Source organism: Dendrobates tinctorius, unplaced genomic scaffold, assembly GCF_039654945.1.
Source record: "Dendrobates tinctorius isolate UK_male_01 unplaced genomic scaffold, ASM3965494v1 ptg000263l, whole genome shotgun sequence".
NCBI lineage: Eukaryota > Metazoa > Chordata > Amphibia > Anura > Dendrobatidae > Dendrobates > Dendrobates tinctorius.
In genome coordinates this window covers 6,625,086-6,640,874 of record NW_027361930.1, presented here as the reverse complement: position 1 = coordinate 6,640,874, position 15,789 = coordinate 6,625,086, and positions in this window count along the sequence as shown.

Here is a 15,789-nt window from a genome sequence, read left to right as displayed (position 1 = left end):
AAACGGCAGGCGTGCTGGAACCAGGCTGGGCAACAGGGAGTCCCCGTGCCAAAGACACTGCCGAGAAACAGGTGACGGTGCTGGAACCCAGATGGGTAACAAAAGCTACAAGAGCCAATGGCACTACCGAGGAACAGCTGACGGTGCTGGACCACGGTTACTAGGCAGAAGGTACCTGTGCTAAAAAGCACTACCGAGGACCAGCTGACGGTGCTGGACTTCGGATACCGAGATGGAGGCACCTAGGCCAAAGGCTCTGGCGAGAACCAGCAGACAGTGCTGGAACCCAGGTGGGTAGCAGAAGGTACCAATTGAAAGCAAAGTAGCCAGGCCGCAAGCCGGCCGCAGTTACCGAAACCCACAGTCCTACAGGGGGTCCATGTCCCATTGGCACTACGGATCCAGCCTTCAGTGCCAGTTCCCGCAGCCCATATAGGAGTCACCTAAACTGCAGGCACCGTAGAGTCGGCTAACCCGGCCGCAAGACGACAGGACAACGGATTGGTGGCATAGTGACCTTGACACTACCCGGAAACAGCAGGCGTGCTGGAACCAGGCTGGGCAACAGGGAGTCCCCGTGCCATAGACACTGCCGAGAACCAGGTGACGGTGCTGGAACCCAGATGGGTAGCAAAAGCTACAAGAGCCAATGGCACTACCGAGGAACAGCTGACGGTGCTGGACCACGGTTACTAGGCAGAAGGTACCTGTGCTAAAAAGCACTACCGAGGACCAGCTGACGGTGCTGGACTTCGGATACCGAGATGGAGGCACCTAGGCCAAAGGCTCTGGCGAGAACCAGCAGACAGTGCTGGAACCCAGGTGGGTAGCAGAAGGTACCCATTGAAAGCAAAGTAGCCAGGCCGCAAGCTGGCCGCATTTACCGAAACCCACAGTCCTACAGGGGGTCCATGTCCCATTGGCACTACGGATCCAGCCTTCAGTGCCAGTTCCCGCAGCCCACATAGGAGTCACCTAAACTGCAGGCAACGTAGAGTCGGCTAACCCGGCCGCAAGACGACAGGACAACGGATTGGTGGAATAGTGACCTTGACACTACCCAGAAACAGCAGGCATGCTGGAACCAGGCTGGGCAACAGGGAGTACCCGTGCCAAAGACACTGCCGAGAACCAGGTGACGGTGCTGGAACCCAGATGGGTAGCAAAAGCTACAAGAGCCAATGGCACTACCGAGGAACAGCTGATGGTGCTGGACCACGGTTACTAGGCAGAAGGTACCTGTGCTAAAAAGCACTACCGAGGACCAGCTGACGGTGCTGGACTTCGGATACCGAGATGGAGGCACCTAGGCCAAAGGCTCTGGCGAGAACCAGCAGACAGTGCTAGAACCCGGGTGGGTAGCAGAAGGTACCCATTGAAAGCAAAGTAGCCAGGCCGCAAGCCGGCCGCAGTTACCAAAACCCACAGTCCTACAGGGGGTCCATGTCCCATTGGCACTACGGATCCAGCCTTCAGTGCCAGTTCCCACAGCCCACATAGGAGTCACCTAAACTGCAGGCACCGTAGAGTCGGCTAACCCGGCCGCAAGACGACAGGACAACGGATTGGTGGCATAGTGACCTTGACACTACCCAGAAACAGCAGGCGTGCTGGAACCAGGCTGGGCAACAGGGAGTCCCCGTGCCAAAGACACTGCCGAGAACCAGGTGACGGTGCTGGAACCCAGATGGGTAGCAAAAGCTACAAGAGCCAATGGCACTACCGAGGAACAGCTGACGGTGCTGGACCACGGTTACTAGGCAGGAGGTACCTGTGCTAGAAAGCACTACCGAGGACCAGCTGACGGTGCTGGACCTCGGATACCGAGATGGAGGCACCTAGGCCAAAGACTCTGGTGAGAACCTGCAGACAGTGCTGGAACCCGGGTGGGTAGCAGAAGGTACCCATTGAAAGCAAAGTAGCCAGGCCGCAAGCCGGCCGCAGTTACCGAAACCCACAGTCCTACAGGGGGTTCATGTCCCATTGGCACTACGGATCCAGCCTTCAGTGCCAGTTCCCACAGCCCACATAGGAGTCACCTAAACTGCAGGCACCGTAGAGTCGGCTAACCCGGCCGCAAGACGACAGGACAACGGATTGGTGGCATAGTGACCTTGACACTACCCGGAAACAGCAGGCGTGCTGGAACCAGGCTGGGCAACAGGGAGTCCCCGGGCCAAAGACACTGCCGAGCAACAACTGGCGTTGTTGGAGCCCAGGGACAATCATGGTGTAGGCCGAGGCCTACTTGGTGGTAGTTTTAGATTGTTTGTAGGCTACAACAGACTGTCAACGTGCTCCAATTAGGCATCTGTCTCCACTCTGTTTCCAGGATTTCACGTGACTACCAACACCGCCAGTTTATGCGTACAGTAGCCGTCTGCCCAATCCACACGTGTTGCTGTGTTACTGGGATTCTGTAATGTCAGCAGATCCCCTGATGTGTGTCTGCCAATGTCTCCTGCTCTGTCCACATTCCCACCAGTTGCAGTGGGAAGGTGGACAGCGCAGGAGACAGTGCCGGACACACATTGGGGGATCAGCTAACGTTACAGAACTCCAGGAACACAGGAACAAGTGTGGAATGCGTGGACGGCAACTGTGAGCAGGAACTGGCGGTGTTGGAGGTCAGGGGAAATACTAGAGACAGAGTGGAGACAGAGGCCAAATCAGAGAATGTTTAAATCTGAAGTAGTTACAATTTGGAGGCAGCAGCAGTTTGCCCTCCACACAGCAGGGGATCAGCTGACGTTACTGAACCCCACTTTCACATGAACGAGTGTGTTTTTCTGTGTGGACAGCACTTCCGAGCACCAACTGGCGGTGTTGGAGCCCAGGGACAATCATGGTGCAGGCCGAGGCCTACTAGGAGCCAGGTGTAAAGCTGAGGTATTTTGACTTTGGAGGGAGCAGGACACTTTGCCCTCCACACAGCAGGGGATCAGCTGACATTACTGACCCCCACTTTCACATGAACGAGTGTGTTTTTCTGTGTGGACAGCACTTCCGAGCACCAACTAGCGTTGTTGGAACCCAGGGACAATCATGGTGCAGGCCGAGGCCTACTAGGAGCCAGGTGTAAAGCTGAGGTATTTTGACTTTGGAGGGAGCAGGACACTTTGCCCTCCACACAGCAGGGGATCAGCTGACGTTACTGACCCCCACTTTCACATGAACGAGTGTGTTTTTCTGTGTGGACAGCACTTCTGAGCACCAACTAGCGTTGTTGGAGCCCAGGGAGAACCAGGGTGCAGGCCGAGGCCTACTTGGTGGCAATTTTACAGTGTTTGTAGGCTACAACAGACTGTCAACGTGCTCCAATTAGGCATCTGTCTCCACTCTGTTTCCAGGATTTCACGTGACTACCAACACCGCCAGTTTATGCGTACGGTAGCCGTCTGCCCAATCCACACGTGTTGCTGTGTTACTGGGATTCTGTAATGTCAGCAGATCCCCTGATGTGTGTCTGCCACTGTCTCCTGCTCTGTCCACATTCCCACCGCTTGCAGTGGGAAGGTGGACAGCGCAGGAGACAGTGGCAGACACATATTGGGGGATCTGCTGACGTTACAGAACCCCAGTAACACAGGAACACGTGTGGAATGCGTGGACGGCAACTGTGAGCAGGAACTGGCGGTGTTGGAGGTCAGGGAAAATACTAGAGACAGAGTGGAGACAGAGGCCAAATCAGAGAATGTTTAGATCTGAAGTAGTTACAATTTGGAGGCAGCAGCAGTTTGCCCTCCACACAGCAGGGGATCAGCTGACGTTACTGACCCCCACTTTCACATGAACGAGTGTGTTTTTCTGTGTGGACAGCACTTCCGAGCACCAACTAGCGTTGTTGGAACCCAGGGACAATCATGGTGCAGGCCGAGGCCTACTAGGAGCCAGTTGTAAAGCTGAGGTATTTTGACTTTGGAGGGAGCAGGACACTTTGCCCTCCACACAGCAGGGGATCAGCTGACGTTACTGACCCCCACGTTCACATGAACGAGTGTGTTTTTCTGTGTGGACAGCACTTCTGAGCACCAACTAGCGTTGTTGGAGCCCAGGGAGAACCAGGGTGCAGGCCGAGGCCTACTTGGTGGCAGTTTTACAGTGTTTGTAGGCTACAACAGACTGTCAACGTGCTCCAATTAGGCATCTGTCTCCACTCTGTTTCCAGGATTTCACGTGACTACCAACACCGCCAGTTTATGCGTACGGTAGCCGTCTGCCCAATCCACACGTGTTGCTGTGTTACTGGGATTCTGTAATGTCAGCAGATCCCCTGATGTGTGTCTGCCACTGTCTCCTGCTCTGTCCACATTCCCACCGCTTGCAGTGGGAAGGTGGACAGCGCAGGAGACAGTGGCGGACACATATTGGGGGATCTGCTGACGTTACAGAACCCCAGTAACACAGGAACACGTGTGGAATGCGTGGACGGCAACTGTGAGCAGGAACTGGCGGTGTTGGAGGTCAGGGGAAATACTAGAGACAGAGTGGAGACAGAGGCCAAATCAGAGAATGTTTAGATCTGAAGTAGTTACAATTTGGAGGCAGCAGCAGTTTGCCCTCCACACAGCAGGGGATCAGCTGACGTTACTGACCCCCACTTTCACATGAACGAGTGTGTTTTTCTGTGTGGACAGCACTTCCGAGCACCAACTAGCGTTGTTGGAACCCAGGGACAATCATGGTGCAGGCCGAGGCCTACTAGGAGCCAGTTGTAAAGCTGAGGTATTTTGACTTTGGAGGGAGCAGGACACTTTGCCCTCCACACAGCAGGGGATCAGCTGACGTTACTGACCCCCACGTTCACATGAACGAGTGTGTTTTTCTGTGTGGACAGCACTTCTGAGCACCAACTAGCGTTGTTGGAGCCCAGGGAGAACCAGGGTGCAGGCCGAGGCCTACTTGGTGGCAGTTTTACAGTGTTTGTAGGCTACAACAGACTGTCAACGTGCTCCAATTAGGCATCTGTCTCCACTCTGTTTCCAGGATTTCACGTGACTACCAACACCGCCAGTTTATGCGTACAGTAGCCGTCTGCCCAATCCACACGTGTTGCTGTGTTACTGGGATTCTGTAATGTCAGCAGATCCCCTGATGTGTGTCTGCCAATGTCTCCTGCTCTGTCCACATTCCCACCACTTGCAGTGGGAAGGTGGACAGCGCAGGAGACAGTGGCGGACACACATTGGGGGATCTCCTGACGTAACAGAACCCCAGTAACACAGGAACACGTGTGGAATGCGTGGACGGCAACTGTGAGCAGGAACTGGCGGTGTTGGAGGTCAGGGGAAATACTAGAGACAGAGTGGAGACAGAGGCCAAATCAGAGAATGTTTAAATCTGAAGTAGTTACAATTTGGAGGCAGCAGCAGTTTGCCCTCCACACAGCAGGGGATCAGCTGACGTTACCGAACCCCACTTATACATGAGCGAGTGTTTTGTCTGTGCGGACAGCACTTCCGAGCACCAACTGGCGTTGTCGGAGCCCAGGGAAAATGAGGTAGTAGGCCGTGGCCTACTTGGAGCCAGGTGTAAATCTGAGGTTGTTTGACTGTGGAGGGAGCAGGACACTTTGCCATACACACAGCAGGGGATCAGCTGACGTTACCGAACCCCACTTACACATGAGCGAGTGTTTTGTCTGTGCGGACAGCACTTCTGAGCACCAACTGGCGTTGTCGGAGCCCAGGGAAAATCAGGTAGTAGGCCGAGGCCTACTTGGTGGCAGTTTGCGATTGTTTCTAGACTGCTACTAACTGTCAACGTAATCCAATTAGGCCTCTGTCTTCACTCTGTTTCGAGTATTTCCGCTGGCTTCCAACCATGCCAGTTGCTGCTCTGAAATGCCGTCTGCACAACCCACACTTGTTCCTGTGTTACTGGGGTTCTGTAACAGCAGCTTCTCCCTAGAGGTGAGTCAGGCAATGTCTCCTGCTCTGTCCACATTTCCACTACAAGTAGTGGGAATGTAGACAAAGCAGGAGACATTGCCTTGCTCAACTCTGGAGATGAGCAGATGTTACAGGACCCAGGTACCACAGGATCAAGTGTGGATTGTGCAGACGGCACTTAAGAGCAGAAACAGGCGGTGTTGTAGGCCGGAGGAAATACTCAAAACAGAGTGGAGACAGAGGGCAAATCAGAGAACATATTAAATCAGAGGTAGTCAGAAGTTGTAGGCAGCAGGAGAGTTTGCTGTACACACAGCAGGGGATCAGCTGACGTTACCGAACCCCACTTACACATGAGCGAGTGTTTTGTCTGTGCGGACAGCACTTCCGAGCACCAACTGGCGTTGTCGGAGCCCAGGGAAAATGAGGTAGTAGGCCGAGGCCTACTTGGAGCCAGGTGTAAATCTGAGGTTGTTTGACTGTGGAGGGAGCAGGACACTTTGCCATACACACAGCAGGGGATCAGCTGACGTTACCGAACCCCACTTACACATGAGCGAGTGTTTTGTCTGTGCGGACAGCACTTCTGAGCACCAACTGGCGTTGTCGGAGCCCAGGGAAAATCAGGTAGTAGGCCGAGGCCTACTTGGTGGCAGTTTGCGATTGTTTCTAGACAACTACTAACTGTCAACGTAATCCAATTAGGCCTCTGTCTTCACTCTGTTTCGAGTATTTCCGCTGGCTTCCAACCACGCCAGTTGCTGCTCTGAAATGCCGTCTGCACAACCCACACTTGTTCCTGTGTTACTGGGGTTCTGTAACAGCAGCTTCTCCCTAGAGGTGAGTCAGGCAATGTCTCCTGCTCTGTCCACATTTCCACTACAAGTAGTGGGAATGTAGACAAAGCAGGAGACATTTGCCATGCTCAACTCTGGAGATGAGCAGATGTTACAGGACCCAGGTACCACAGGATCAAGTGTGGATTGTGCAGACGGCACTTAAGAGCAGAAACAGGCGGTGTTGTAGGCCGGAGGAAATACTCAAAACAGAGTGGAGACAGAGGGCAAATCAGAGAACATATTAAATCAGAGGTAGTCAGAAGTTGTAGGCAGCAGGAGAGTTTGCCGTACACACAGCAGGGGATCAGCTGACGTTACCGAACCCCACTTACACATGAGCGAGTGTTTTGTCTGTGCGGACAGCACTTCCGAGCACCAACTGGCGTTGTCGGAGCCCAGGGAAAATCAGGTAGTAGGCCGAGGCCTACTTGGTGGCAGTTTGCGATTGTTTCTAGACTACTACTAACTGTCAACGTAATCCAATTAGGCCTCTGTCTTCACTCTGTTTCGAGTATTTCCGCTGGCTTCCAACCACGCCAGTTGCTGCTCTGAAATGCCGTCTGCACAACCCACACTTGTTCCTGTGTTACTGGGGTTCTGTAACAGCAGCTTCTCCCTAGAGGTGAGTCAGGCAATGTCTCCTGCTCTGTCCACATTTCCACTACAAGTAGTGGGAATGTAGACAAAGCAGGAGACATTGCCGTGCTCAACTCTGGAGATGAGCAGATGTTACAGGACCCAGGTACCACAGGATCAAGTGTGGATTGTGCAGACGGCACTTAAGAGCAGAAACAGGCGGTGTAGTAGGCCGGAGGAAATACTCAAAACAGAGTGGAGACAGAGGGCAAATCAGAGAACATATTAAATCAGAGGTAGTCAGAAGTTGTAGGCAGCAGGAGAGTTTACCGTACACACAGCAGGGGATCAGCTGACGTTACCGAACCCCACTCACACATGAGCGAGTGTTTTGTCTGTGCGGACAGCACTTCTGAGCAACAACGGGCGTTGCTGTAGCCCAGGAAATAAAGTTCAGGTCATAGAAACATGAACACAACAGGAGACCTGGATCCTGTTGCCAGCCAATTATTTATTCTGGAAGAGGACTGGCAAATTCAGGTGAGATCCAGGCCTTGTTCATTTTCACAAAAGTAAGCCGGTCAACATTATCGGCGGATAGTCGCGTGCGACGGTCTGTTACCACACCACCTGCAGCACTAAAGACACGTTCCGATAATACACTGGCAGCAGGGCAAGCCAGCACCTCCAATGCATACTGGCTAAGCTCTGGCCATGTATCCAGCTTAGAGACCCAATACTTGAACGGGGAAGAGCCGTCTGGGAGAACACTAACAGGGCACGACAAGTAGTCTGTCACCATCTGACGGAAACGTTGCCTCCTGCTGACTGGAGCCGTCTGTGATGGTGTAGCCGTTTGTGGCGGTCCCACAAAACTTTTCCATATTTGGGCCATACTGGCCTTGCCTTGTCCTGCGGCACTGCCTCTGCTACCTCTTTGTGCAGAGCTTCCTCCACTGCCTCTACCCACATGGCTGCTTTGAAAAGCACTACCAGCCACACTTGTGGGGGGAATGGAGAACATGATGGCCTGCACAAGTGTTTCTTGGTACTCCCGCATTTTTCGCTCCCGGTTCAACTGTGGTATGAGGCTTTGTAAGTTGTCCTGGTAGCGAGGATCTAGGAGGGTGTACACCCAATAATCAGCCGTGTGGAGAATGTTGGCGATGTGGCGGTCATTTAACAAGCACTGCAGCATGAAATCAACCATGTGCTGCAGACTGCCAACTGGACCGGAAACGCTGTCCCCAGCTTGAGGCAGCATCTCTGCCTGCTCAGCATCACCCCACCCTCGCTGTACACACTGACTACTAGAGCCTTGTGTACCTCCCTCCTCTGGAGAGATGTGTTCCTCCTCCTCCATTGACTCCTCGTCATCCTCCTCACTAAGTGTCCCCTGCCTGGGCCTTTGTGTGGAAGCACGTTGCGCAGACTTGCCAGAAGCAGATGGCATTTCTGACTGCTCATCCTCGACCTCTTCAAAAACCTCCTCACTTAGTGCTTGTAAGGTTTTTTGAAGCAGACAGATGAGGGGGACAGTCATGCTGATTAGTGCATCATCTGCACTGGCCATCCGCGTGGAGTCATCGAAGGCACGCAAAACTTGGCAGATGTCCCTCATAGTGGCCCACTCAGTGGTGGTGAAGTGTGTCCGGCGCACAGTGCGACTTGTTTGCGCCTGATGCAGCTGGTACTCCATTACTGCTGCCTGCTGCTCACACAACCGCTCCAACATATGTAACGTTGAATTCCACCTGGTGGGGAGGTCACATATGATGCGATGTTCTGGCAGGCGGAATCGGCGTTGCAGAGATGCAATGCGCGATCTTGCCATGCTGGAACACCGCAAGTGAGCACACTCTAGGCGAACCTTGTGCAGCAGTGCATCAAGATCCGGATAGTCCCTCAGAAAGCTCTGCACGACCAAATTGAGCACGTGTGCCAGACATGGTATGTGAGTGAGGTTGCCTAGGCCCAGAGCTGCCACTAGATTTTGGCCATTGTCACTCACTACCAAACCTGGCTGGAGATTTGCTGGCACAAACCACACATCGCTCTCCTGCTTCATGGCATTCCAGAGCTCCTGTGCTGTGTGGCTCCGATTCCCCAAAGAAATTAATTTAAGGACGGCCTGTTGACGTTTGGCCACACCTGTGCTCATATCTGGCCTAACAGGCTCACACAGTGCTGTTTCCGAGGAACTAGAGTAGGAGGAGGACTCAATATGTACAGACTGCATTCCTGCAATCCTTGGAGTTGGCAGAATACGTACAGAGCCACTCTTCAGATCTGTACCCGGCTCCACAACATTGACCCAATGGGCAGTGAGGGAAAGGTATCGTCCCTGTCCATGGCTACTGGTCCACGCATCGGTGGTCAGGTGGACCTTGCTACTGACGGCATTTAGTAGCGCATTTTTAATTTTTCCCTCCACATGCTTTTGCAGGGCAGGGACAGCTTGCCTGCTGAAATAAAAGCGGCTGGGCACATTGTATTGTGGAACTGCCAATGACATAAAGTTCCGGAATGTGTCAGTCTCCACCAGCCTGAATGACAGCATCTCAAGGGCCAGTAGTTTGGCAATGCCGGCATTCAGAGCCAGTGCTCGGGGATGGTTTGCCGAGTATGGCCGCTTTTTCTCCCATGCCTGTGCTACCGATTGCTGGTGAGTGGCCTGGGAGGGTGCTGATGACTGCGAACGTGGTTCAGTGGGTGGAATTTCACTGGGTCTCTGGACAACAGTGGCAGTGGTTCTTCCATGGCGTTCCAGTGAAGAAGCCGAACCAGCTGTGTGTGAGCTGGAGGAAGAGGCCCCAACACGAGCTGAAGAGGTGGTAGGTGCTGCTGAAGGTTGGCCTACATCTTCAGTGTGTCTGTGTAACTCCACCTCGTGCTTGGTACGCACATGTTTCCACATATTTGTGGTATTGAGGTTGCTCACATTTTTCCCTCGTTTCACTTTCTGATGACACAGCTTGCATTTGACAAAGCAAATGTCATCTGCAACTGTGTCAAAAAAAGACCACGCACTGCAAGTCCTGGGAGCGCCCGTTTTGTGTTTTGGAAGAGGATTGCTCCTCACGGGTGCCAAAGTGGAGGCTACAGGCAACCAAGTCTGCCCCCGCCCTCTCCCTCCTCTTTTGGCCGTTCGGGGAATCTCTTCCTCAGAGCTGCTCCCACCACCTTCCTGTGGCTGACGCCATGATGGGTCAAGGACCTCATCATCTCCACTCCCCTCTTCAAGCACCGGCTGGTCCTGGGTTGTCTCGCCAGCACCGTACGCACCAGAAATTGGCAACTGAGTCTCATCATCATCTGATGCATACTGAGGTGTGCTGACCATAGGCACTGACCCACCCGCCTCTTCAGATTCAGAGGGACAAAGCAGTTGCGCATCACTGCATACTCCCTCTTCTTCACGCTCTAGAATGCTGCTTGGCTGGCCACCTCTTTCCAAGCCAACAGATTCTGAGAACAGAAGTAAAGATTGAGATGGCTCCTGTCCAGGGCTCTCAGACTGCCTGGGCAATTTGGCAGGTGGTGAAGAGACAGATGGTTGCTCTTCAGTGCTCTGGCCTTGGGAGGATGCGGAAGTCATTGAAGTGGATGCGTTAGCTGCCATCCATCCGACAACGGCTTCAATTTGTTCGTCACGCAGCAGTGGGGTACGGCGAGGTCCTACAAAGCTGCGCATGAAGGACTGTTGCCTGGTAAAAGTGGGGGATGCCGGGTCACTGGTGGCCGCAGCAGATACCGAATCCCCACGTCCTCTCCCTGCTGAATCCCCCCGTCCTCTCCCTGCTGAAACTCCATGGCCACGACCACGTGCCTTACTCCCTGCCTTCTTCATCTTGGTAGACTGATAAAGATAGGCAGAAAAGTAAAAAAGGGGTGGCTTAGTGTTCTTATTCCTGAACACCTGCTAACCAGTATAAGAAACACTAATTTGGCTAAGAGTGTGTGTACTACACTTTAATATGATCTAATGTGGCCTAGACAACTGTAAAGTGGAGTGTTTGGTGAACTTTATTTCCTTTTTTTTTTTGGGTGGGGGGAAAGGAAAGGATTTGACCAAAGTTTGAAAGCTATAGTATCACAAACTTTTTGGAGCGATTACAATGCAGGAAGCTAACCTACAATGCAATTGATGAGGCTCCAAAAAATAGGGTGATACTAGCCTGGCTGGCCCTGAAGGGCACAAGCCAGCAAAAAGGCTCCTCTATCTAATCCTATATAGTGTTTGCAACCAACCAATGACAATGGATGCGGTTGGAAGCACACCAATATAGGAGCAAAAATCTGGCTAAATTTGCTGCAAAAAAAGGACTATGTATGAGGCAGTGACGCACGCTGAGCGGACTACAGCTAGCGGTGGCTGTAGAACACACTGCAACGTGAGCTGCACTCACACACAGAGAGACCTATCAGACAGCCAAAAACAGTGCAGAGAAATGGGCTATAGCACTGAAAGGCTGCTGAAAGGCTCCGCTGTCCACTCCTTTAGTGTTTGCAACCAACGTATATGGATACGTATGGAAGCACACTATACAGGAGAAAAAAAAAGCAGCAATAAAAGAAAAATGTGTATTAGGCAGAGACACACGCTGGCCGGCCTACAAGCAGACGTGCCTGCAGGACACACTACACAGCGTGGGTCTGCACTCACACAGCCCTTGCAGACAGCTGTGAAAACAGCGCTGCTAGGGAAAAGCAAGCTACAGTGGTGGTTTATGTAGCCTGGATAAAGCACAATATTGTTTTTAGAATCGCTATTTCTAACTGTCCCTCACAGTCTTCAACAGCAGCCTGTCCCTAACTGAATTCACAGCAGAGTGACCAGAAATGGCGGCTGCAGCGCTTTTTATAGTGCATCATGACATCATTTCAGCAGCCATTCACAGCCATGCCAGTAGTTAACATGCCTACATGCCTAACAGGATATGCCCACACTTCTGAGGATCCCCATTGGCTGAATCAAATCGAGCGGGCTCCTAGCATTATGGGAACTTCCGATTCCGGTATTCGATATGAAAAAAGTATCGGAACTAAGTATCGGAATTCCGATACAGCTAATATCGGCCGATACCCGATACTTGCGGTATCGGAATGCTCAACACTACTCATGAAATATATACGGAGAGTTACTGTTATCCCTAGACTGTATAGAGCTGTACGCTTCTGATACAGTACCATATATCTGCTGGTATTTTGGGTCAATTTTCAAAAACATGAGGAAGTATGGTGGAAGAGGACGCAGACGTGGGCGTGGGGGGCCACCTGGTACTGATGGTGTTGGTGGTGCATCTGCTGGTAGTGCCAAAAACACAAAAGCAGCTAAGGCAGGAGGTGTTGAGCCTGCACCATGGTGTAGCTCTGAAAGGCCTGTAAGGCTCCGTTTTATGGGAGTAGGTAGACTACTTTTAAAGCCGGAGCATCAGGAACTGTTTTGGCTTACATTGCTGAAACAGCCTCCTGCTCTATCGCCTCCCTTTCTTAAGTTTTAAAAAAATGCAAGCACTGAGTCGTAAGTGCAGGCTTCTGGTCAGGAGCAACCACTTTCCTTGTGTCTTTCACCCACACCAAAAGTGAAGAATGTGGCAGCACACACTTCAGATTACTCCATGGAGCTCTTTTCACATACCATGCCTGGGTTAATTAAAAATGGGACCCATCATATACTGGAGCATTCAAAATGGGACATCTGAGTGTCAGGTAAAGTCACAAATAAAACTCCATATGTGCTATGGAACTGCGAGAGGCCTAACCTGAAGCACTTCAGGATATTTGGAAGCAAAACTTTTAAGTATGTTCCCAAAGAAAAACATTCCAAGTGGGAATCACCTGCAAAGCAAGTAGTCCTGGTGGGCTATAGCGAAACTCAAAAGGGATACAGAATCCTGTGCCCATAGACCAACACATTAACCATCAGCAAAGATGTAGTGATTGATGAAAACTCTGTATCACTCAAATTCAATGAAGTTACACCAGTTATTCAACCTAAGAAGCAAGAACAAAAATCTCAATCACCAAACCCGGATGCCGAAAAGGAAAACACTGAAGTGTGGATAAGCTTTGAAGCAACCAAGGATGACACAGAAGAACCAAGTCAATCTCCAGTCAGGAGATCAGAAAGGCCAAACAAAGGTATCCCATCTAGACGCCTTTCTTATATGGTCAGAACACTTCCTGAACCAGAGCCACAGTCATGGCAAGAGATGCAAAAACTGCCTGACCACGAGAAGCAGTAGAGGATAAATGAAGTTAATGAAAAGATGGAATCCCTTCATCAACTCTCGACAATGGGAGCTTACTGAGCTACCACAAGGAAAAATAGCTATCGGATGTAAGTGGGTCTTCAAAAACAAATACGACTCAGAAGATAAATTTCACCGGTTTAAGGCAAGATTGGTTACAAAAGGGTACTCGCAAAAGTGTGGTGCAGATTATGATGCTACATTTTTTCCAGTTGCGAAGCAAACCACATTCAGAACTTTAATGTCCATAGCTGCAGTTCAACAGGTGACAGTGAGACATTTTGACATCAAAACAGCCTTCCTACATGGTGACATTGAAGAAGAGTTGTACATGAGCCCACCCAATGGATATGTTAAAAAGGGTGAATAGCACCTTGTTTGTAAAATGCAAAAATCTCTCTATGGACTTAAGCAGTTGGCAAGAGCTTGGAACTTGAAAATGAACAAAGTTTTGATGGATGAAGGATTTAAAAGATCTCAAGCTGATCCATGTTTGTATACGAAAAATGTAGTGAAGGAGTGGATGTATGTTCTCCTGTATGTAGATGATGTAATCATGTCTCATCAAGATGAAAAAGAAATTGCAAAGCTAGGTGAAATTCTCAATCAGCACTTTGAGACTAAGGACCTTGGAAATGTGACATATTATTTAGGAATCCAAATCCAGACAGAGGAAGATGGGAGTTTTCGTCTCAAGTTCTAAAATTTCTGCAATACTAAACCAGTTTGGAATATCAGAAGTCAAAGGTGCATCAACACCAATGGATCCATGCTACTTAAACTTGGAAGGAGATGAAGATTTGCTACCCAGCAATGAGAGTTACAGACAAGCAGTGGGGGGTGCCCTTGTACATAGCAACCACAACTCGTCTGGATATCACAGCCACAGTTGAAATTCTCTGCCGACGTGTAAGCAAGCCACGCCAAAGAGACTGGAATGTAATTAAGAGAATTTTTCAATATCTTAAAGAAACTCAAGGGCTAAATATTAAGATATCTGCATCAGGAGATCTCAATCTCAGAGGTTATGTGGATGCAGATTGGGCTGGAGATTCAAGTGATCAGAAATCAACAAGTGGTTGCTTGTTCAAGTTAGGAGAAATTCAATTTCTTGGTCCAGCAGAAAACAATTGTCAGTCGCATTATCACAGAAGCAGAATATGTCTGCTGCTTATGCAAGTCAAGAAGTAATTTGGTTGAAACAACTTTTGGAAGATTTTGGCAAGCCACCATCTCAACCAACAGTTTTCTATGAGGACATTAGAAGATTAGTGCAAGGATTAAGCACATTGATGTAAAACATCACCACTTACGTGACTTAGTGGAACGTGTTGTACTCAAGTTTGTTTATTGCAAGTCTGACAGGATGATAGCTGATGGTATGCCAAAGCCATGATCAAGAACCAAGTTGTGGACTTCTGAACTGCGATGGGACTAACAGGATAAGTCGTTTTTGAGTGAGGGTGATGGAATATGTTTGATGCAACAACTTCATTCCTGTCTATGAGTTGCTAGTTGCTAGAATTGTATGCTGTTCATAAAGTTAGAACAAAAAAAACCTCCCAGAGGCTCACACAGGGATAGCATGTGACTGTATTTCCTGTTTTTCCTGTGTCTGTGTATGAGAGAAGCAGCCTGCTGTAGATGCTGCACAGATAGAGACACACAAATAATTTATTCCTGATCTATTAAGCTTATCATATATTGTTTCTGAATAAAGAAGCTCTGTTGTATCATGCTTGGAGAGTATCCTGAATAATCCACCGCCATCATAATAGATTAGCAAACTATGGCTGCTATCTTTCAGAAACAATGCAACTTTTTTACAGCATGTGTGTTGTATGGTAATGTTATTCACTTCTAAAAGGCTAAGCTGCAATACCATACATGGCCCATGGAAAAGAGTGGTACTGTTTCAGGTGGAAATTATCCATGTTTGTCTATCTCAAACAACCCCTTTACGCCAGGTGCAGATGTCCGTATGTTTTGTCATCTGAGAGAATTGGGTCAATTAGGGAAATCACACTCTGATCAAACTCTGATCAGAGTGTGTGCATGGTGTGATCTGATTCTCTCGGATGACAAGATGAAGAACAAAATTTCTCCATCTTCTCTATGCTCTCAGTCTTCGGAAATTGGACCGCACTCAGATGTTATCTGAGTGCAGTCCAAGGGTTTCTACGCTGTCATCGACTTGCATGGCTGAGTGGGATGCAAATATCAGATTTA